Source organism: Polypterus senegalus, chromosome 15, assembly GCF_016835505.1.
Source record: "Polypterus senegalus isolate Bchr_013 chromosome 15, ASM1683550v1, whole genome shotgun sequence".
In the NCBI taxonomy this organism is placed as follows: Eukaryota; Metazoa; Chordata; class Cladistia; order Polypteriformes; family Polypteridae; genus Polypterus; species Polypterus senegalus.
Genome location: NC_053168.1, coordinates 75,438,767 through 75,461,846, shown reverse-complemented (window position 1 = coordinate 75,461,846; position 23,080 = coordinate 75,438,767). Strand labels below are relative to the sequence as shown.

Sequence of the window (23,080 nt, the reverse complement as noted above, 5' to 3'; positions counted from 1 at the left end):
GGGCGGCTGACACACTCCCCTTACCTGTTTCGAGAGGAGCTCCTGCTCCTCTAGCTGAGCCACCGCGATCGGGAAACTCCTCCGGTTCTCCTCCTCCGCTCACTGGCCGCCCAAAGGGAAGACACAGCCCAGCCTCGCCTCCCGCCGCTCTCTGCCGCCACGCCACGAACAGAGGCCATCTGCCCACCAACAGGTGGTTCGTCCCTCGGGTCCAGGAGGTAGGCTGACGCAAACGCTGAAAACCCTTCCCGTGGCCCTTCCCTCTTGAGCCCGTCACCTACCTCCGGTTGTGACCCGTGGAGCGGCCGGCATGCCGGCGCCTGGAGGCTGGCTTCTGTGTCCGCCCGCTTTTTCCCCATGGCGCGGTGCCTGTAGGTGGTTTTTGCGGCCTCAGTTGCTCTGTGCTGTGCTGTGCTGCGCTGGCTGGCTTGCTTGCAGCTGCGAGCGCGTTCTCTCAGCGCTGTGCTGCGCGTGTCCGCCGGCAAGTCGTGCAGGCGCGTGCCTCGCGCTCGCCTCGTGGCGCGCTCGCCGGGAGCGTGCCCTGCTGCAGTCCAAAGGCCGCCTCAGCGCTGTACTCACAATAGAGCACGCCTCTGCCTCGAGCGCCGGCACTGCGGTGCGGTGTGCGCCCTGCGCTGAGCTACACGTGCCCCAGGTGTTGTGCCGGGCCGTTACACACAATTTTATGCAGGTCCCGTCCAAATGGACGGCCCGAATCCTGCCGCTACGCCAGATGTGAAAGGCGCTATATAGCGCCCGACCCGCACAGACCACGCAGAGGCAACGTGTACAAAACTCACAGGTTTTATTTTCTTCAGCCGTGGGCACACGCCTTCCCCGTGTCCCACAGGCCCAACACAGTCCCAAACACAGTCCCAAAACACAGTCCCAAAACACAGCCTTACAATTCTCCACCACTCCTCCCAGGCAAGCTTCGTCTCCTTCTTCCTCCCAACTCTGGCTCGCCGAGTGGTGGTGGCTGGGCCCTTTTATAGCCCACCCGGAAGCATTCCAGGTGAGTAACCACCTGGTCCCGATTGCACCTCCGGGTGGGGCTGAAAGCTCGTCCAGCCGGGCTGTGGGAAGCAGGCAGCTCCCCCTAGCGGCCACGCCGGGCCCCAACCAAGCTGTGGAGGACTCCATCTCCCATGGAGCCCTGCGGGTGGTTGGGGAGTCACCGACGGCCAGGAGGCTGCCACCAAGCGCCCGGGGAGGTATTGGACTTCCCATGGCGGCCCCCGAACATAAGTAGTAGAGCGCCCCTACCGGGCATGGGACCCGGCTGTCCTTCACATATATATATATATATATATATATATATATATATATATATATATATATATATATATATATATATGATATGATAACTGAATATATTTCATGCTGAGAAGCCTGATAGGATGGGAAAATAGTTGCAATGTCAGGTATTAATGGCTCAGATGCTCTGGTACCTTCTAGTAGATGACATTTGGAAAAGAGCCCATGAGGGCAGTAGAGGGATTTTTAACAATGCTGAATGACATGTGGATGTAATATTTTTCATGGATGGAAGAGAGGTCCTGATGATTTTTCAGCTGTGTGCACTATCCACTGCAAGGTGTTTTGGTCCCAGATGTTGGAATTCCTTTACTAGACAGTGATACATGGCCAGGACACTCTTTGGTGCTCCTGTTGAGCATGTTAAAGAGTACAATTGTTCTCCTTAGCCAACACAGGAATTGTAGATGCTGCTGCGCCTTCTTACCTAAGTATATGGTGTTGAGAGTCTAGAAAAATGTGTTCCCCAGGAGTATACAAAGGAATCTAGTGCTCCTGACTGCATCTTTCAGAACTATTGATGAACAGAGTGAAGTGGACAGCACAGGCCTTCTTAAAGCCAACAACATTTGTTATATCTATACTGAGACACAGCTTTTGCTCTTGCACCATTTTGCTACAAGTGCATACACTGACTCACCAATCCTGATGATGCCCATCACTGCTGTCTTATTAGTGAATTTGATAATGCTGTCCGATTTGTACTTTACAGTACAACCATAAGTCAGCAGGAGAAATAGAAGTTGACTGAGCATGCAGTCCTAAGTGTGTGCCTGTGTTCAGCATGGTGGTGTTGGAGATGCTTCTCCCAATGCAGACTGTCTGGGGTCTCTCAGTCAGGAAATCTAGAAAGCAGGATTAAAACTGGCCTCCTAATAACAATAGAGATACTCTAAAAAGGCACAAAACAAGTATGAAAAAGTATGAAAATGTTATGAAAAAAGGAATGAAAATACTGTACAGGTGTCCTGCATTGTGCTTTTGTCATTCTACAGCCTTTTTGACTTAGATTACCATATTACTTCACTGAACTGCTATTATAATTTCTAAATGGTGCTTAATATGTGGTGACACTATTCAGGTAATAGAATATTTTCACTCTACAGTCCACCATAATGAAGTCTTTTAGGACAAAGTATTACAATAAATATTTAAGGAAAAATAAAGAGTTGTAACCGCAGTTTAACTTTTGCGTAATTTTGCTTTAATCTCCTTTAAACATCTCTTTAATAATAAAGCTCATGAAGACGGCTGCTTTTAAAGATTTACAATGGTAATAAAATTTAGATTTTGCAATCACTCCAGCAGTTCATAGATTTTATTAGTGGGAAAACGAGTTAGTGCAGAATAAAAAGCGTGTTTGTGGCAGGAAGGCACGTTATATGTTATCACTGAGGTTAATTCAATTTATTTCTGTATTGCTCAGTTCCTATTGATAAGTTTAGATCACTGTATTCATTTACAAATATACTTTATGTAAAAAAGTAAGCATTAAAAGTCAAAAATATATGCAACATACTGTAAAACTGTAGAAATATATTTGGGCTGCAATGCCCCACTATATTGTTCATACTTGTATATATATATATATATATATATATATATATATATATATATATATATATATATATATATATATATATATATATATATATATATATATATGTAAACATATAGGGGTATTAAGTGGGGTGCCTCCAGAAAATTGTCAGCAGGGAAACCAGATGGGGGTCAGAAACAATTTTGAGGGGATCCGCCAATGGCTGAATGCAGTTGTCTTTAATTGACCAGAGCAGTGCCAGCTTAAATGTATTATCTAGTCCAGTCAAATACTTTTAATAAATTGTTGAAATTATATACATTTATTAACATTATATGCATCATCTATAAATGTAATGGTCACTGTAACTTACAGTGAAATTAGCATCAGATCAAGTTATTGTACTCAGTTATACAGTAGATATAATTATGAATGCTAAATAAAATATTCACAGGCATACTCTAATACAAATTATTCTTCAATTTTATTTATATGTTTTTTTATAATTTACACTTTAGTTATATCAAACCAAACAACATGAATGGACCATTCTTCTCCTTAGCGCTAGACTCCATTGTTTTAGTTCTCATCTCCTGTCTAGGTAATTAGGCATAATTATCATAAATAAATATGCTTGCGGTTCAGTAAAAATGTATTCTCCATTTGAAGTGCTGGAAATTATGCAAAATATCCTTTTATTTATTAAATTTATCTGATTAGATTAGATAATACATTTAAAAATGGCACTGAACAGGTTAATTAATAACAACCAGTATCACTAATCAGCCATTGTACAACTACACAATTCTATACATTAAATTCAGCTATGCTACTGATTTTGGTACACCCCCCTTGCCCCCTTCAGAAAATTTTATGGAGGTGTTGCTGTATCAATGGCATTGAAGCTGGTTAAGTTACTTTCTAATAACCTTATGTGGAAAATTAACTTGTAACTAACAATAAGGCAAAACAAATCTGCCAAAGAAATGCTCACAAAAACTGAACCACCTCAAGTCCGCATTTCTCTTGTACCATTTTTGCCTCGAGTCTCCAGCGTACATGGACCTTATCTTCTAAGCATTTCACATTACAGTTTTTTCAGTTGCTTTGGCTCATGTCTCAAATGACAATTAATGTTTCCATAACAGTGCATGTAACCTCCAACCCAGTCAGTCATTTGAGCATAAAAGAACGTCATTACCCATTCTTTTATACAAATTGTAAATGTTTTAGTACATGTTTGCAAATGATGTTGTATAAGTGACTTCATTTGGTTTAATTATCAACTCTTAAGTCTTGTTGACCAGAACGGATTATGTAGGTTCACAGTTTATTTATATACTAGGCTAACCCGCCTTTTAAGGTGACAGACTTTTAAGTTGACCACTTCTGAAGGCAATTCAATATGTAGATCAATTTGATGTTTTATACAAACTCATTAATTTGGTTATATTGCATTTGAGCGGTATTACTTTAATACTCGTAGTTTCTGTTATTTTTGTGATGAAATTTAAACTTTTTTTCAATATTGAGGTCGCCCTTTTGAACCCCCCTGATATTTACTACGCGGTGAGGCATTTGTACTCCATCAACATTAATTATTTCCAGAGACATAATTTTGTCTATTTTTCCAGTGCATCGCGCACAAAAGCAAGGGAACGATGGGAGCACCAGAACTCTGCTCACATCATGTCGCTTCGTACCGCAAGCTGCAAGTAGTAAGTCTGTGATAAGCGTAATACCACTACGCTTTCCACTCACGGGACGGAAGGACAATCCCGACCGCTTTTATATAGCAAGAAAGATGAAGAAGATATCGCACAGTCTGGAGTAGAAAATCATCTTTTACCTGGAAAAACGAAACTTCAAATCCCAGCGTGCATTGCAAAATGGACGGGGCGTGTGTGAAACTCCGCGCCTGTGTAGCACTCACGGGACGGAAGGACAATCCTGACCGCTTTTATAGAGAAGTATCTTTGCATATCTTTATATGTAAGGGATTATTGTGTAAGCCATCACAATTAAAACAATTCAACAAACATTCATAACAAATGAAGAAAATATTACTTATAGTGCTGCGGAGTGATCAGCCTCAAGAACCGTGGACCCAGAGATATCCAACGTCCTAGCCAGAGGATCAGCTTTGAACAACTGCTCAAAGTAGCCAGCTGGGGCTACAGGGATCTGTGGTATCCAGGGTGAACTTCTCCAGGCTGGTGGTAAGACTGTGCTCCTGGCATTGTAAGCAATCTTTGCTTCCATTTGGGAGACTTGCATCATCCCAACTGACTGGAAAATGGGACTTCTCATCCCTATCTAGAAAGGGAAGGGTGATCACCTGATTTGCAGCAACTACAGAGGGATAACACTACTCTCATTGCCGGGTAAGGTCCTTGCTAGGGTCATCCTCAATAGGATCCATGATCGCTTGTTCACCTACCAGTGACCAGAACAGTCTGGTTTTACACCTAAGAAGTCTACCATCGACCACATCCTGGCACTAAGGATTTTCATGGAGCGCAAACATGAATATTGGCAGAGTTTCTTTGCTGCCATTGTTTTATTATCGCAAAGCGCTCGACTCAAAGTTGATCGAGCTGCCCTGTGGGACATCCTGAGGGTACGCAGGGTTTCCCTCAAGGTAGCTGTATATCATGGCCGGCCTGTACACTGGTACTGTGAGTGTTGTGTAGAGTGGAGGCAGGACCTCTGTGTTTTTTCCCAGTTGATTCTGGGGTTCGTCAGGGGTGTGTTCTTGCTCCTACTCTGTTCAATGCTTGTATGGACTGGGTGTTAGGCAAGATCATGGGGTCCAGCGGCTGTGGGGCATCTGTTGGTGAAGAAAGATTCACGAATCTTGACTTTGCTGACGATGCTGTGATCTTTACGGAGTCAATGGAGGCTCTGATCGAGAGATTGAGCAAGGAGTCTGAGTGTCTGGGGTGTAAGTGTCCTGGATAAAAACCAAGATCCAGGCCTTTAGTGACCTCTTGTGCACAGCCATCAGCAGTGTGTCTGTTTGCGGAGAGTGTGTTGACCTTGTTGAGAGGTTTACATACCTTGGCAGTGACATTAATGTCTCTGGTGACTATTCCTGTGAAGTCAGTAGACGGATTTTGAGAGCATGCGGGGTCGTGAGGTCGCTGGAAAGGGATGTGTGGCGCTCCCAATATCTATGCAAAGGGACGAAAGGTCCAAGTCTTTAAGTCCTGGTGCTTCCTGTCTTATTATATGGTTGTTGTGAGACATTGATGCTATCCAGTGACCTGAGACAAAGACTGGACTCCTTTGGTACTGTGTCTCTCCGGAAAATCCTTGGGTACCGTTGCTTTGACTTTATGTCGAATGAGTAGTTGCTCATGGAGTCCTGAATGAGGCACATTACCTGCATTGTGAGGGCGCGTTAGTTAAGGCACTACGGCCATGGGGTGCATTTCCCTGAGGGTGATCCAGCTCATAAGATCCTCATTGTTGGGGACCCAAGTGGCTGGACCAGGCCAAGGGGTCACCCACATAACACCTGGCTGCGACAGATAGAGTGTCATTTCCGGAGGGTAGGACTGGACCGCGTGTCTGCCTGGGGGTTTGCCAACCGTAATCCCGAGCTGTTTCAATGTGTAATGGGTGCGGTAACGCACTGTACCAGTGCATGCTCCCCAACTTGACTTGACTTGCTGTGGAGTGGTATTGTTTGGGGTATGTCAAGCTGATGTCTACCAATCAGAATCAACCAGCTATGTTGGTATTGAATCACCTTAAAAGGTGCAGTTCATGAAACATGATATACATTTTGTTTCCACTGTTCGGGTGCAATGTTGCCAAATGTAGTCAAATACTGCAAATGCAGTGATGTAGTTATGACAACTTCAAACGCATTAATTGAAACCTGTGCTATTTCTAATTCACTTCACAGAATTATCTTCACTTTTCACAGTGATAACATAATGAAAACACAATTTGAAAAATATTTAGTTTTTTCATAATTGGTGGAGCACAATATAAGAAACATAGTTCACATTCTCAAAGCAAGTAACATATTTCTCGGAATTTGATTGCATGATGCGAAACGTAAATTAATTTTAATTACTTTCACATGACAGGTGTGAAAAGCATTTTGTCAAAAGTATAATTACACATCCTTTAAAATTAAATAAAAGAAAAAAACAGTCAAATTCTCAAAACATTTACTATTGTTTCTAAAATGCATCCAAACAATGGACAAAAAACATGTAACAATAGGCTGACATTGTGAAAAGTAGACATGACGGTTCAACTTAATTTGAGAAGATCAACAGTTGGATCAATTATACATGCCTTCAAGAGGGAGAACCAGTAAGTACTGCTGTTTCTGTTATCAACGATCAATAAAACAATTACAATATAGTCTACTACTGGACCTACTTCAAATGATGTACATCCATTTCATTTGTATAGCGTTCAAATACCATGAAAAGTATCTGAAAGTAAAAATGTTCTGGACAACAAATGTCCTCCGTATGAAAAACACAAAGAGTAAAATCGTTTCTGATCATGATGTTTTTCAAAATATCAGCACTGAAAGATGGGTTGCATTTGACTGGCTTTTGCGGAGAAATTTGATAACAGTGAAGTGATAACAGAGGACAGTCTATAAGGCACCATTTGAAGGTACCTGAATGGAACAAAGTTGGAGTGTATATTGGTTAGTATTTAGTGGAGTTAGTGGACCACTGACAAACTATTTTTAGGACTCAAATTAAGTAAACAAATAAGTTCAAAAATCATTTCATCCAAAACTGACGGGGCAGGATAGTTTGGTTTATAAGCTTTGCCTCCTTGTGATGATGGGTCTGTGGCCATCATTATATCATGGGACACATGGCATGTGTATCACGTGCTTAGCAACAACACAACATCTTAGTGACCAGACAACACAAAACAGCAGCAAACACAAAATGAATAATGCATTCCTGACACTGATCACACCAAGCCTTGAAACCCAATAAGACACACTGACATCTGATTCTTTTGCTCTGCCTGCCTAGGAACCTATAATCGGAACCTGGAACAACAATCAGACCAAATACAGTATGGACACTAAAATAGTTGAAAATTGGAAAAAAAGATTCCAAAGCTATATTTGTCTTCTACTTTCAACTTAAATATTTAGCATATTATAGGATGGATTGAATTGGAGGAAAATAGTAGCTAGTGTCAAAAATGCTGAAGAACTACTTTACAAATATTTAAGTATGACAATGATAACATTTCCACTGTGAGCAAAATTTGAAAAGACCCATCATGAAGATAAAACATGGAATTGTCAATACTGGTGGGCTACTCAGTAAAATGAAGTTTGAGGTTTTGTTGGCAAATGAAGAAAAGTTAAATTTCTTTTATTTATTTATATTTATTATTTTCTTCAAATATTAATGGACATTGCCACCAAAAATAAGAAAAAGCAGAAAAGGCAAACCTAGTGCAGATAGAGTAATATAATTACAAGATCCTGCACTGAAATTACTAGTACTGAGTGTTGCAGTTGCAGCTTTTTCAATAGCAAATTAGGTAAAAACTGGACTGTCAGGAAAACATTTCAACAGAAAGTCAATGCTTTTCAACCATGATGCTCAAAAAGATCACTTTACCTACTCCCACACAAACCAGCCAGTTGTAGATGAGCTAAAACCTGATTGTGTGCTGAAGTCACGTGTAGTCCTTTGTGGATACGTGTCTTGCCAAACCTGCAATTTAAGTTTTGCATGTTACTCCTTGCATATATACAGCGTTACACGTTGTCCTTCTTTCTTAGAGTTTTTATAAAGTAGTTCTTAACACTTACTGTAGCTAATCATTTTACTGGATCTTGTTTTGGACTAGAAGCCTGCTCAGGTCTGGAGTCTGCCTTGTAATCAGCACTACTGGGATCCTAAAAATTAGATTAAATGGTTTTAATATATGAATGGCTTCCAAATTTAGTACTAACCACTTTGAGGGAGTGTTGCACAAAACTTTTTCACACATTGAATAGCTAAAATAAGAAAACACAATTTAGAAAATAATATTACAGTGGAGAAATTAGCAAAAATTATTCCTCATCGCTTCAATGACCAGGGTTTAATTCTGTGTCAATGTCTGTTCTAAACTGGCTCATGTACTGTATATGGATTTTTCTGGCACTCCAGTATCCTTTCAGGTTAATTTCCACCTCTAGATTGGAACAGTGTGGGTGTGTGAAAGAAGGTGTCATGTTCAGGGCTGATGCTGATGGGATATGTTCCAGCTCTTTGTAGGCCTAATGTGTACCGTGGGATCACACCATGGATTGATGAATGAGTTGAAGGTAGAAAAAACATTACTGGAAATTTTTCTTGGTTTCCCCTTATCTCTTATAAAGTGATAATATAATAACTGCATGTTGCCTTTATAATTATTAGAGATTTATGGTACAGAGGATACTGCTGTATCTGACTGTATGTAAACAGAATTCAGCAACAGGCTGAGGTGCAATGTGTGTAGCACATACATGGATTCTTTATGTTCATTTCAGCTTCCTCTGGAAGAACGTTCAACTTAATATCAAAATTGATATTAATTGATTCCTTACTGGCGGCACGGTGGCGCAGTGGTAGCATTGCTGCCTCGCAGTTAGGAGACCTGCGTTCGCTTCCCAGGTCCTCTCTACGTGGTTTGCATGTTCTGCCCGAGTCTGCATTGGGTTTCCTCCGGGTGGACGGGTTTCCTCCCACAGTCCAAAGACATGCAGGTTAGGTGTGTTGGCGATCCTAAATTGTCCCTAGTGTGTGCTGTGCATGTGTGTGTGTTGTGTGTGCCCTGCGGTGGGCTGGCGCCCTGCCCGGGATTTGTTCCTGACTTGCACCCTGTGTTGGCTGAGATTGGCTGCAGCAGACCCCCGTGACCTTGTGTTAGGATATAGCGGGTTGAAAAATGACTGACTGACTGACTGACTAATTCCTTACTTGGATTATTGATTCCTTCACTTTATGAAATAAAGAAGAGTATAGAAAAAGTGGTCTAGGACTTTGTGATGTGGTACAGGGACAAGTATCTGCAAGTGAACATTACCAAGGCAAAAGAGTCGGTGGTGGCTTTACAGCATGACACAAAGATCCTGAGATCGGTGACAATCATAATGGAGGAGATGGGGGTGATGCAGACATATAAATATGTGTGCTCTGTCTGAACAATAGAATGGACTGGGTACACAGCCAAGGCCTGCTGTGCATGAATGGCCAGAGCAGACTCTGCTTTTCTGAGGAGGCTCACCTCCTTCATGTAGGTGAGTCAAGCTGCTGGGATATTCAATCCATACTGTTGTGATCTAATATATTCTAAGCTGGTAACACAAGATCTCAGGATGCTAAATGCTTCAATAAACTGATCAGGAAGGCCAGTTACTTTACAGAAGTGATACTAGACTTACCTGGAACATTGGCAGAAAACACAATGATTTCAACATTAAAAGCTGGCACAAATAATGCTGCTCCTTTTATCCATAACAAGCTGTCCTGGAACACCTGTAGAGACTGGCTCATTCCCCTACATTGGGCTACTGGTGCATTTTGGGGCTCACAGTTTTCAGAAGGTACAAAGACTCCTGTCATCATGTCAGTTATAACAGACATGATGGTAAAAGAGAAATATTCCTTTTGGTACACTTTACAGCTGTCTATATAATGTGTATTTATTTGTGCCCACCCTATGATACCATCTCAGAGCTTCCTTGTGTTTTACCAGCTATCAATAGATTTGGCTTCAGTGTAATTCCAACTATGATAAACAATCTTAAAAAAGATACATGGCTAATGGTGTGTGTGTATTCAGATTATTGTATATTATAAAAAGTGACTTACCAAATTGGTACTCATTGAAATTTTCTGCATGTATGTTTTTTCTCACAATTAGATCATATGGTTTACCATAGAAGATTCTTTATTTTCTTAAAATATAAAACAATTTTACTTTCTCCCTTCTATGTTATATTTACTGTATATTGCACTAGGAAGATATCCATCCATTTTTCAACCTGCTGAATCCAACCACTGGGTCACAGGGGTCTGCTGGAGGCAATCCCAGCCAACACAGGGCACAAGGCAGGAAGCAATCCTGGGCAGGGTGCCAACCCACCGCAGGACACACACTAGGGCCAATTTAGAATCGCCAATCCACCCAACCTGCATGTCTTTGGACTGTGGGAGGAAACCGGAGCGCCCGGAGGAAACCCACACAGACACAGGGAGAACATGCAAACTCCACGCAGGGAGGACCCGGGAAGCGAACCCAGGTCTCCTAACTGCGAGGCAGCAGCGCTACCACTGCGCCACCGTGCCGCCCACAAAAGGCAGATAGCATCTGGATAATTGTGTGCAATTCTGGTCACCATCCTGAAAGAAAGACAAAGCAGCACTTGAGGCTGTGTGGAGGAAAGTAAATAGGTATGTCCCAGCAGTTAAGGACATGTTGTACTCTGACACTTAGTCTCAAGCAGAGCAGACTGTGTGGGGACCTAATCCAAGACTTCAGAATCATCAAAGGCATTGATAAAGCAGATTAAGCTAAATTATTTGAAATTAACAGCAAATCACGTACGTCATTGAAGACTTCAGTAGAAATTAAGGGTAGGGGCATTTAGGACTGAAGCCATGAAGCACTTTTTCAAGCAAGGAGCTGTGGGAGTCAGGAACAAATTACTGAAACATGTAGTTGGAGCTCAATGCTTGTCAATCTTTTAAGAAGCATGTGAATGAGATATTGGGATAGCTGTAGTAGTTTAAGCTATTAGCTAAACAATCAAGCTTAACTAATTTTACTAATTGGGTTGTTTAATTGACATTTAAGTAAGCCAGTATTTTTTAACAAAATAATGTTAGTTGTCATTTGGATTGGGAATGAAAGGTTATTCTCTTTATACTTCTTAGGCTTCAATTTTTAAGGGAATTTATATGAATATATTCTTTGATTAGAAAAACATCATAACCCTCCTATTGTGTTCTGGTCTAACAAATTCACAAGTATTTATGTTGTCATAAAAATGGTTTCTTTCTTTCTTATTGCCATAAAGTTAGATGACTTGGAATTTGAACACAAAAGATGATGTTAACTAGTTTGATTACATTTTGTTTGGTTTAATCAAATTTTGTAAATCTGTAATGCTCCTGATCAGATCTGGATGACCATAAGAGACAAATGGGTGAGGCGTTGGTTAAGAATGGGTTATTTGAGAGGATCAGAAGAAACTTTGTCTGCCATTGAGATAAGGAGTAGGTGTGAGTCCCATCTATTGTATATTTTTGTTAAGGGTCCGCCTGTGTTGTTACAGCTCTGAATAGGTGAGATATTCAGTGAGAACGGGTGAGGCATACTGGACAATCACACACTTCATTCTGACTCTAAAGGATAAAAGAGGCCTGGATGACCTGAGACAAAAAGGAAAAGTGCAGGAAGTGTCTGAAATCTAAGCAATGAATATAATCCAGCAGATGAATCAACTGGTGAGGACGATTCATCTGAAGAAGAGGGTTCTACTGAGATGGAAGTTATACATCCAGTCAAAGAATTGTAATTTGTTGTGGTCTCCACCTCTGACTGAGAGACAAGGCCAATATGGTATGCTGTGTCCCATGCTGAAGATATAAACACTGGCTTTGTATTGTTTCCGACGGTGACCATTGACACGTCAGTGCTAAACCATGGGAAATCCTGAAATATGGGATGTTTCTTGGAAGAGCTAGAAAAAGCTCTGATGTCTCCTCTCATTAAAAGATGCCAGCACTTTGCCCCCACACTAGCCCCTCAGAGTTTGGTGATAGACATACCATCCAAAAAACAGCATAATGTGCTACAAATGTTGTAAATACATTTGCAAGACACACACCATCATTACCACACACTACCACTCATATGCCTGAACACACACAAAAACAAGTGGAGCCGTTCATTTTATCTTATAACTTGTTTTAATTTGTGACGTCTGCAAAATACAGGGTCATTTGAGCACAATTTTTTTTCTGTAGATATAATTGTATGGTCAGTCTTGACTAGGAATACAACACGTAATTATGAAACACCATTGTGAAAATTTGAAATGGTATATATTTTTATTTTATTTTTAAAAACAAATTTTATTAACAAAAACATCAGTCAACAATACAACTTACACATTATATTGTTATATTATTATAAATACATTTTCATGTTAAATATTTTTGTAAACACAACTGAACCCACAAACTCTCTTAAAAAACATACTGCAGTTCTTCATTAATACAGTCACATAATATACTATTCACACACCATATGGTTTTAAACTTGTAAAGATTCTTTGCGGATTTGTAAAAATTAAAATCTATCAAAATGCGACTAATGCACAGTATTTTAAAAACACTGCACACCACCCCTACAGTTTTATGTTTTCTGGCTTTCCAAACAGCTAATTTACTTTGCCCAATAATAAAGTTTACAAAATTTACATTGTTTACGTTTCTTTTTGCTATTTTAAAACTGAACAGAAAGCCCACCCTAGTGTACACCATTCTCAATCCCCCAATAATATTGAAGTATACCAGATTGATCACTCACTGTGTTTCCCTCTGGTTTACACTTTAGTTAAAAATTACACATGAATTGTACTTTCTTTACTCAAAAACAAGTACTTTAACTAAAGGTAATTGAGGTCTATGTATAATAAATTCCAAAAAGAGAAGCTGATAAAAGAGTGCAGCAGAACATTAGATGACAATAAACGTTTTATAAATCATTACAATGGAATGCCCTATTGTGGGCATGCATATTCAAAATAAAAAGCTGTCTTTAACACACCGCAAGGATTAAGCGAACTGCCACTAAGCAGTATATTTGATGATCTAAGGATGAAATATTAAGGCTTAATGGTGTAAAATCCTAAATGTGCCACTCTGAACCTTCTTTCATTCTTGTAGCGTTTTAAATAAGTAAGAGGATGTTTACAGGTGGATCTTGTTATAATTACAAAACATAGCATGCCCGACTTTTAAGTGTTTCCAGTCTTAAATTTGTCTGAACGTAATGTAAATGCTCAGTGCTGCTAAAGAATGCTGAAACTCTGTCTGCTGCACATTTAAAACAATCTGAATTGGTGTTAACAGTAGATGGCTATACTTAGGCTGTCTATTTAGAATCAAGCATTGTATAGTAAAGTCAGTCAGTCAGTCATTTTCCGACCCTTTATATTTTAACACAGGGTCACGGGGGTCTACTGGAGCCAATCCCAGCCAACACAGGGTGCAAGGCAGGAACAAACCCCAGGCAGGGTGCCAGCACACACACCAAGTACACACTAGAGACAATTTAGGATTGCCATGCAACTAACCTGCGTGTCTTTGGACTGTGGGAGGAAACCAAAGCACCCGGAGAAAACCCATGCAGACACAAGGAGAACATATAAACTCCATGCAGGGAAGACCCGGGAAGCAAACGCAGGTCTCCTATATAGTAAAGTAATACAACTAAATATTAACTATTAGTAAAGTGATTTTGGCAAATATGGTAAATGTGTAACATATGTAGTGTCAATGAAGGCAGGATTAACAGGTGTTGGGATTATTAACTCACCTTACTAATAATGTACTTATGCACACTTTCTGAATATTTTAATTTTAAAACATTATTCAGTGAACCACTTTATTTCAATTTCTAAACTGAATAACTTAAGTAATTTTATTAGCGAAAATTCAGAACACAAAGAAGTCGATTCATAAGACCTTAAAAAAGAACATTGCAGAAAATGTTCTGAACAAAAAACAAAGTTGTACATTTTACAACTATGGGGTGTGTCCAGTATATTTATTAGAAGTGTTGAACATAAAATATTTTTTTCCTAGTTGCCTATAACTTGTTATGCTGATATGTTAGATTTTAATGCAAAGTCACATCTCACCAGAAGTCAAATACATATGGCCAATGTCTTTAAAGATTTGTTCAAACTGAAATTGTTAAAAAAATAATTTGCATAAACTGTACACTATAGACTGCTTCATGTAAAGTACATATATTTTTTTAGCAAAGGTACTATTCTACTGAAATTACAGGTCTTATAATGAAAATACTGGTCACTTCTGCTCACTGATACTAAATAGTAAAACCTTGTGCTGGTAACTAAGTTTGGTAGGAACAGTTGTAGAAAAAAGCAAACTAATCTATAAAATATAACATTTTAAACATTATTTAGCAGGATCTTATTTCTTCACAAATATAAAATAATTTTTGTTATAAAACATAGCAAATGTTAGTAGCATTAATATACTGGAATATCTACAACAAAAATAATAATGGTAACAACAACAATAATAACATTATGATAAAGTTGATGATGATGATGAACTGGCCTCCCATCCAGGATTGGTTCTTATCTTGCAAACAGTACTATACATCCCTATGATCTCGAACTTGACAATAACAAAACTGATAAGCACCAAATAACTTTGAAAACATTCTTAATGCAGTGTCTATTAGTAAGCGACATTGCAAGGTTTCTTTTTTAATTTTGATTGTACCGAATTATTTTAACAATCAAATTGCAGACACTTTGCTTCAGCTACTCCCCTGGCCTGGGAATGGGACATTAAAATGGATGGAAGAGATCAGCATTAGAAGAGAAAGACCAAGCCACAGCAGTATTCTCCAGAAGCATAAAGTACCATAGTGTCGAGGAAGGAGCTAAGCAGCTAGCTGGCATCGGTCATGCAGACTTTGGCTTGCCTGGAATTTTGCTGATTTGTTTTCTATAGCATTTATTTATTGTCAATCACATTTTATTAATGCTACTTTAAGGACTGTGTATGCAGTATTTTTGTGTAAATGTGGTTATTGCACAATGTTTTTTGTTTGATTTGTTGCTTTTAATTTTTGACTGAATGTTATTTTATGTTCTGTATTAACTAAGCTCTACTTCTAAATTTAAATATTATAAATGGAAAGTGCTTTATATAATTTAGATCTGGCATTCCTATAAGACCTTTAACTTTTGTGCTACACTTCAGTTTCACTTTACCTAAAAAGAATGAATATCATATATAATTTCTTAAATGTTAACAAACGGTTAATAATTCATAAAATCTGTTAATTTGATTAACATATTTTATACATTACCAGTGTTTACTTTACTTTTTTAGCTATTTAAAATTCCACAATACCTTTTATTCTCACTATTGATGAGGCACTTCTTCAAAGGCAAAATAATAACATATAGTAGAATAATAAAATGCAATATAATATAGCCTTTAAAAAAACATTTCATGAAAATAACAAAAGGTGTGCTGAAGTTTATAAACCATGTTTATTTTATCATATTTGAAATGTCAATTTTGAAAACTTTAATATAAATACAAAAAAGATATCAAAATAAACAAAAAATAAAGACAAGTATACAATCTTTATAAAACTTCATAATGGGGTCCCTGTTCTTTCATCAAATTTTTTTGGGAGTCAGATGAATCTGGTTCAGCTTTAAATATGGACATATTTTGCTATTTTAACTGAATATTTCATCATAATAATATAACATTCAATCAATTGCAAATAGCTAGAATTAAATGATATGTACACTTGTTAACTTTGATTTGTTACTTTACTTTGGTCATGCTAATAAATATGTGTTTCCAGATTACATGTATATTATTTAATGGTGTGCATCAGCAAATTAAGACTGACTAATTTCACTGAATAAAGTTTATAAACATTTTAAAAACAATAAACCCAACATTTGGTAATGCTTTCAAATCAATTCAGAATGTTGTGACATTAATATGAGTTATTTAAGTTTTTAACTAAAGCCAGCTATTGTTATTAGCAGTAGTATAATCAGATTAAATGTTGAGAAGCAAGCAGGTGTCATTTGGAAATGTTCAGAATCAGATGTCCTTGTGAACCTGAACAAAACTATGAAGATCTGAAATGGATGGATGGATAAATCATTTGTGCTGATAGACAAAAACAGGTTTTTTCTCCTTTGATTCACATTCCCCTCCAGATTAATGTATAGTTATTATACTATTGTTTTAGGTGTTCACAAAACACAATTTATTATGTTTTATTAAATTTGATTGTCGATTAGATGTATTAAATAAAATTATCATACTGCAGTATTTTATTTATTAGATATGTTCATGCAGTTTATATTTACCACTGTGCAGTCAGGTTGAGTGTCTAATGTCTAATGTTTTTGATTTAATAAAAAGTGACAAAAAAAACCCCCAACTTTTCCCCATGATATTGAATGCTTCACTTCGAATACAGATCTAATAAGCATACAGAGTTTCATTTAATATTTTTAACCTTTATTCAATATTTAATTTGTTCTACATACTATAATGCGAATAAAGGTACACCTAAGCTTCTATATATAGCTTCTATATATGTAAAAACATACTGGAAAATTTTGTATAGGTTACAAAAACACAGAAAAGTGTCTATTGCAATTTTAGATTGTTTTAGTTAAAATTAAAAAAATACATTTTTACCAGGGAGAATATTGAATATCAAGCATGTTTTATGTCTGCTTAAATCACTATTGATTAATAATATTGGTGTAAAGCTTGGTCTAAGCAGTGACATTTGCATTTACATCTAATACATTCTGCAGGTCATTATTTAAATGGAATGCAATGTTTACGTATTGTCTGATTTTGTCATTTCCTGTTCCTTGCAGAAGTGTCTCTCTGTCTTAAACGGCATAATTTTTTCTTAAAATGGGTGGAAATGCCAGTCCTGGATTAATGCATTCTGGTAACTTATTTTCTTTCTTTAACAGTTTATCTCTTTTTGCAATTGTTTGGGTATACTTTCTAAACTGAGTTTGCATGCACATAGGCAACAGACTTCAAAATATCAAAGCAGGTTTGCTTTCAAATTTAATGACTAAATATAGAAGAGGGCAGCAAATGAAACTGAAGGTATATCTTTGTCAGACTTCTAATACCGCACCAAAAAAATTAAAGAAAATATAATCAGATTAGTCAGTTTGGTAAGGAAAACAAGGTTTATTCTTGTAATCAATGCAGCTTACAAAGTGAGACTTATATATGAATGTGTATGAAAAGACAGTTGACTTCACCTTAAGCTCATTTATCAATGTTACTATTGCACTATGGATATAAGAAGCTTTTATTTATTTAGAAAGGTGTAAGAAAATTATATATACAGTACAGTGTATTACCATTACCTTTATAATTTTACCCTTTAAATCAGCTAATCTATAATAAAAAATACACATAGAAGTGATTTGTGTAAAAGAAATCTATTATTTTGAAAACACAAAGAAAATGCTTCTTATAATGTTTAATAAAAAGACAACTATAGAACTATTAACAAAGTTTTTTATATACTGTATCAGAGATGGTTTCTGCCTTGTACTGAATGTTACTGGGATAAGTTCTGATCCCCTTGACACTTAACTAGATTAAGTGGGTTTGAAAATGGATAGATGTTTAGGTGAATAGATGGCTTCAGAGTTGATTTATAGTGAAAGCCCTTAACACTGTGATTGAAGTATTGTTTATTTTGTTCTTGGCTCTGTGCTTTCAGGTACCATATAAAGTAATCAGGTTCTATATGGCACTTTCTCTTTCACTCATCCTTTATGTGTTTTATAGATTTGGAAATTTTAGCAAAAATCTGTATTATTGATTTATCAAATTAAGACAGAAGATTACATGCATTTATACACATTAGGGAAGCAATGTATGGCACTGCTTCCACTGCCTCTAAGCTGTTTATCTTTCTTTACAGCCTAGCTACTTTAACTAGCTTTTTATATGTTTAATTGATGGATGGATGAGTATTTAATATGGCACCTTTCTTAAAAAAAACCTTGAAGAATGTAAAAATCTTTTTTTTATATATATTTTGTAAATAAACACTTATAAGAGAATTTCACAAAACATGTATGCTGCTAGAGCACAGGTATTAAGTGATTGTTCAACTTCAATTCTCTGAAACCAATGCAGTGTAAACCATCATAATCTGATTATTTTTTTCTTATTTGAAACAATTTGTACCATGATGACATAAATATGCATGCTTTGGGTAGTGAAAAAAGTTCTACATAAATGTATAGAATTATTATTATTATTTTATGAGTGAATAGTAGTATGAGTGTAAGTGTGCCCTGTGATGGATTGGTGCCCTGCCCATTATTGGTTCCTACAGGATAGGCACCCAACGTGATGAGATCTAGGTCTGAAAAGAACTAGTGTATATAAGATAGACAGACAGATTTTTTAGCTTTTAAAACAAACTTTATTCAATCATCTAACAAAAGAATATAGAAATGTATTCACCAGCTATACAATCAAAAGATTTTGTAAGGAAAAAATACAATATAGATAGATAGATAGATAGATAGATAGATAGATAGATAGATAGATAGATAGATAGATCTGTAAGACACTATATGATATAAGTAAGATAGACATTAAGCTATAGGAGTAAGATAGATACAAAAGATACTAGAAGATAAAAAGATGTCTATAGCTGAAAGGCACTATATAAGTAAGACAGACTGATCTTAAAGAAACTAAAAAAATATACTATAAGATAGACAGATCTAAAAGGTACTGTAAAAGCTAAATTGGTACAATTTAAATGACAGAAGCATTACAAATGTATATTATGATAAATTATAAGAAATAAATATAAAATTTTTAATATTTTGGAATTTGGTTACTTAGTTATCTCAGCCAGACTGCATGTCTGCAAAAAAAAAACTTACCCCAAACCCTGAAAAGCTTTTTTCCAAGACAAAACCTGTCGCCGCATTTAATCATTATGGTCCAAGTGATATACTGGATTCGAAAAGAAGGAAAGAAAGAAAGAAAGAAAGAAAGAAAGAAAGAAAGAAAGAAAACTATTTTAACATAAAGCCATACGTCAAGGGGAGGTCTGGGCTGACCCTGTTTTCTCTGTTTCTCAAGGGGCAGCTCCACAGGCTGACCACAGTGACTATGCACGTTTTTCGCCGCTGCACTAAAAGTTTCCCCGTTGTCGCCCCTTGCTGTGGCTCAATCCCTTGGAAAAAAAAGAAAATTCGTAATATTATAATTATTGTTAGGCTTCAGCGTCAATGCAAGTTGCTTCTTCATACATGACCTTGAACAGTCTTTTCGTTTTTTCTACGCCGGACAGACATTTCTTTCTCGAACATATCAATAGCGATGTCCTTAAGTATTCGTTTTGTTTCACTGTTAATAACTATAAGGTTTATGTTTTGAGGGACGCGTAGCATTCTGGGTACAGAAGGCATGCGCATGTGTATGTGTGAGGCACGCTTCTCGAAGAAAGACTTTTCTAAGAAATCCAACCGTCTAACCTAAGAATATTAAATCTTCAAAAAAAAAAAAAAAGAAAACGGGGGAGGGGATGCTTTAATGACATAATTTAAACGGCGCTGGAGGACGAAGCGAGACAATGTGCAGGTGGAAATCTATTTCCCACTGTGGAACAAACGAAAAGCGTTTTGCCAGCTGTGGTGTAACAGGGGTGGGCATGGAGCAGGGTAGGCAGCGGGCGCAGGTAGGATGCTCGCGGTGTGCTGGACGTTTTAAAGCCGGTAAAGGTAATATTCGTGCAGTGTACCTTTCGGAAAAAAGGAAGATCTAATTATAAATAATGCTGTTCACATTTAGTGTATCTTCCTTTTTTCTTCCAGCCTATAATAGATTCACAGTGTGTATGTAACAGTGGGTTGTTACACACAGTGTCATGTAAAAAAGCGTGAAGAGTTCTTTCCAGTTCGGAATATTACAAGGACACTGCCCTGCTCTAAGTCGGTCCAAGTTAAACATCAACAGCCAGGCAGTAGTTCCACACATCTGCAGCTCGGGGGCCTTGAACCCAGTCCTGGGAGTGCAGTACGTCGCGCCTTCGCGTTAGTCCTATCAACGATATTCGCACCCGCGGCGTATTGCTCGTCTTCCACACACACTGCATCTTACAAGCAAAGTATAACTCAACGGAGTGTGTTCGGTGTGCGCTCGTGTGTGTATGTGTGTGAGGGAGAGAAAAAAACAGGAGGCGGTTTCCTTTGTTGTGCTGAGGAATGCGGAAATGTTGCTGCTCTGTGTCAAACTTCTCTGAAGGGGGTCAAGACACATTCAGCCAGCGTGGGAAAGGGAAGAAAACGAAGAACAGAAAATAGATCGTGCCTTGCAGACAGTCTTCTGTCATGGAGTAAAATATTAGGAAGAAGAAAGGGAAAGAAAATAACTGTACTTTAAAGGGCTCATGTACAAATCTCGATCTCCCGAAAAAAAAGTTGCATGTACATTGGTGTGCGTATATGTGGGAAATGAGTCCACCCCCCCTAATTTTTTGCTGATCTGCCTGAATTCCTGTCGCTGCCGCTGCTGCTGCTAGTGGTGCTACTGGAGAATGAGGCTGGTCTTTTATACGGCACGTCTACCTGTGTGGCCCCGGACAGGGACTTCGGAGGAGGATCACTGAAGTATTCACAAAGTTCAGTTCAGAAAGCAAGATCTGCCTCACCGTGCACAAAGACAGAGGAAGAAAGAAAGCGATTTTACACCGGGATTGTCGCTTATAAAAATATCGATCAGGTAATTTGGGGATTATTCAGCCACATGGTAGCTTGCCATTTCAGGAGTTTTATTAGTGGTTGTGTTTAACGGTTTTTAAAAATATTTTCAAACATTTCTCATGTTGACTGTAGAAAGCTGCATGTAATGAACGTTTTCGATTCATTGATTATTTTTATATATAAACGTGTTCTGAGAGTCGTAACTGTAATAAGTGTAATTATTACCTTTAAATCTGTTCCTTTAAATTTAGTGTAAAATAGAGGTAATGAGATTGTGTAGCATAACTCTCAGTTTACCTCGCTGTACATCATTTCTAATCGGTCATCGCGGTGCGCCTGCACAATGGATTAGTATGGGCTACCACGTGTCGAAACTCCAGGTTAAACAGTGCTGGGTATCTTTGGGAATACAGAGGCGACTAAAATTGAAGCAGGCGTGCGTTAGAGACACACACACTCAATCTTTGCTAGTACATAAGGGAATATAGCGATGTTACAAATCGTATACTGTAAATGAGCGCATATATGATCATATCCGTATATTCCCTTATTCAAATATTTTACGAATATGATGAGCCTATTTGCATAAGGGAATGTACAAGTATTATAAGACTGGAAACGAAGTGTTAATTTCGAGAAAGCAGACATCATTGCTTCGCCTTTTTTTGCACAGACAATAACCGATGCCAATTATCAAATGTAGATTAGCAATGCATTCATATTACTCGCGTTTGGGAAGTGTTATAGATGATTATTATACATTTTTTCTTCTACGCTGGAGTGCAGTGTCTTTATGAGTTGTAAAATTGTAAATTATATTTAACCACATATGAGGCATAATTTAGGTACAGTACACCTGTGAAATGCATAAAGGAGCCTGGCTTTCACAGCTGTTGAGCTCCAAAAAGAGTATGCATTTGACCAACGTTTATAACTCTTTAGAATTAGACTAGATAAGATCAACATTATTAATCCCATGGGGAAATTCAGATAGTTCATTTAGTCATTTCTAAATGGGAATCCACCGTCAAATACTTTCATAAAAATATTATCAGCAAATCAAAGTTTTAGTCTGAATGGAAAATTAGAATTTTAAAATACAATGTTCAATGTACTGTTTTTAAAGTACCTTTTCAAATGTAGACATTGACCTTAAGCACTGTACCAGGGCTCTAGACAACTGTTCCTGACAAAAATAAAACAGCATGAAATGTCTGAATTGTTATTGTATTTGTAGTCTATGAAAGTCAAAATGTGCTGTATAAAAAGAGGACTGGCTGGGTGATATTTTAACTTCAAGTATTTTATAGAATGCCATTAATCAATTTCTGGTAACTTGAAAAGAAATTCCAGTAAAACACATGCACAGGCATACATTATATTTTTATTTCTTGTAACCCTAAAGATAAAGCTTAGGATAAGAGTGTTTGAAAATCAATGGATGGATGTTGAGAAGTTCACACTTCCATTTTCTGATGCCACTGTTCCCATTACAGTCAAGGGAGGAGCTAACCCTTCAACCCTGCACTGAGCAGCAGTTCTTTGGATGGTATTAGGATAATTCAAAATGGACATATGTATACTATATCATTGGGATATTACAGGAAAATACTGTATTGCCTGGAACAAGCCCACATTAACACAAAAAGAACGAA

The 23,080-nt window shown here is 37.8% G+C and overlaps 1 protein-coding gene across 2 annotated transcripts in view; it reads left to right on the top strand.

Moving 5' to 3' along the window:
• Positions 1 to 17,361: 17,361 nt before the first annotated feature.
• Positions 17,362 to 23,080, top strand: part of cdk6 (cyclin-dependent kinase 6) — a 206,501-nt gene continuing 200,782 nt past the window's right edge. Inside the window, exon 1 of one of the 2 annotated variants that reach the window (XM_039737230.1) lies at positions 17,362 to 17,617. The gene's annotated coding sequence lies outside the window, so the exon portion shown is untranslated. Of the gene's footprint in view, positions 17,618 to 20,618; positions 21,445 to 23,080 lie in introns of those variants that run through there. The other variant, XM_039737229.1, reaches the window with a different exon arrangement.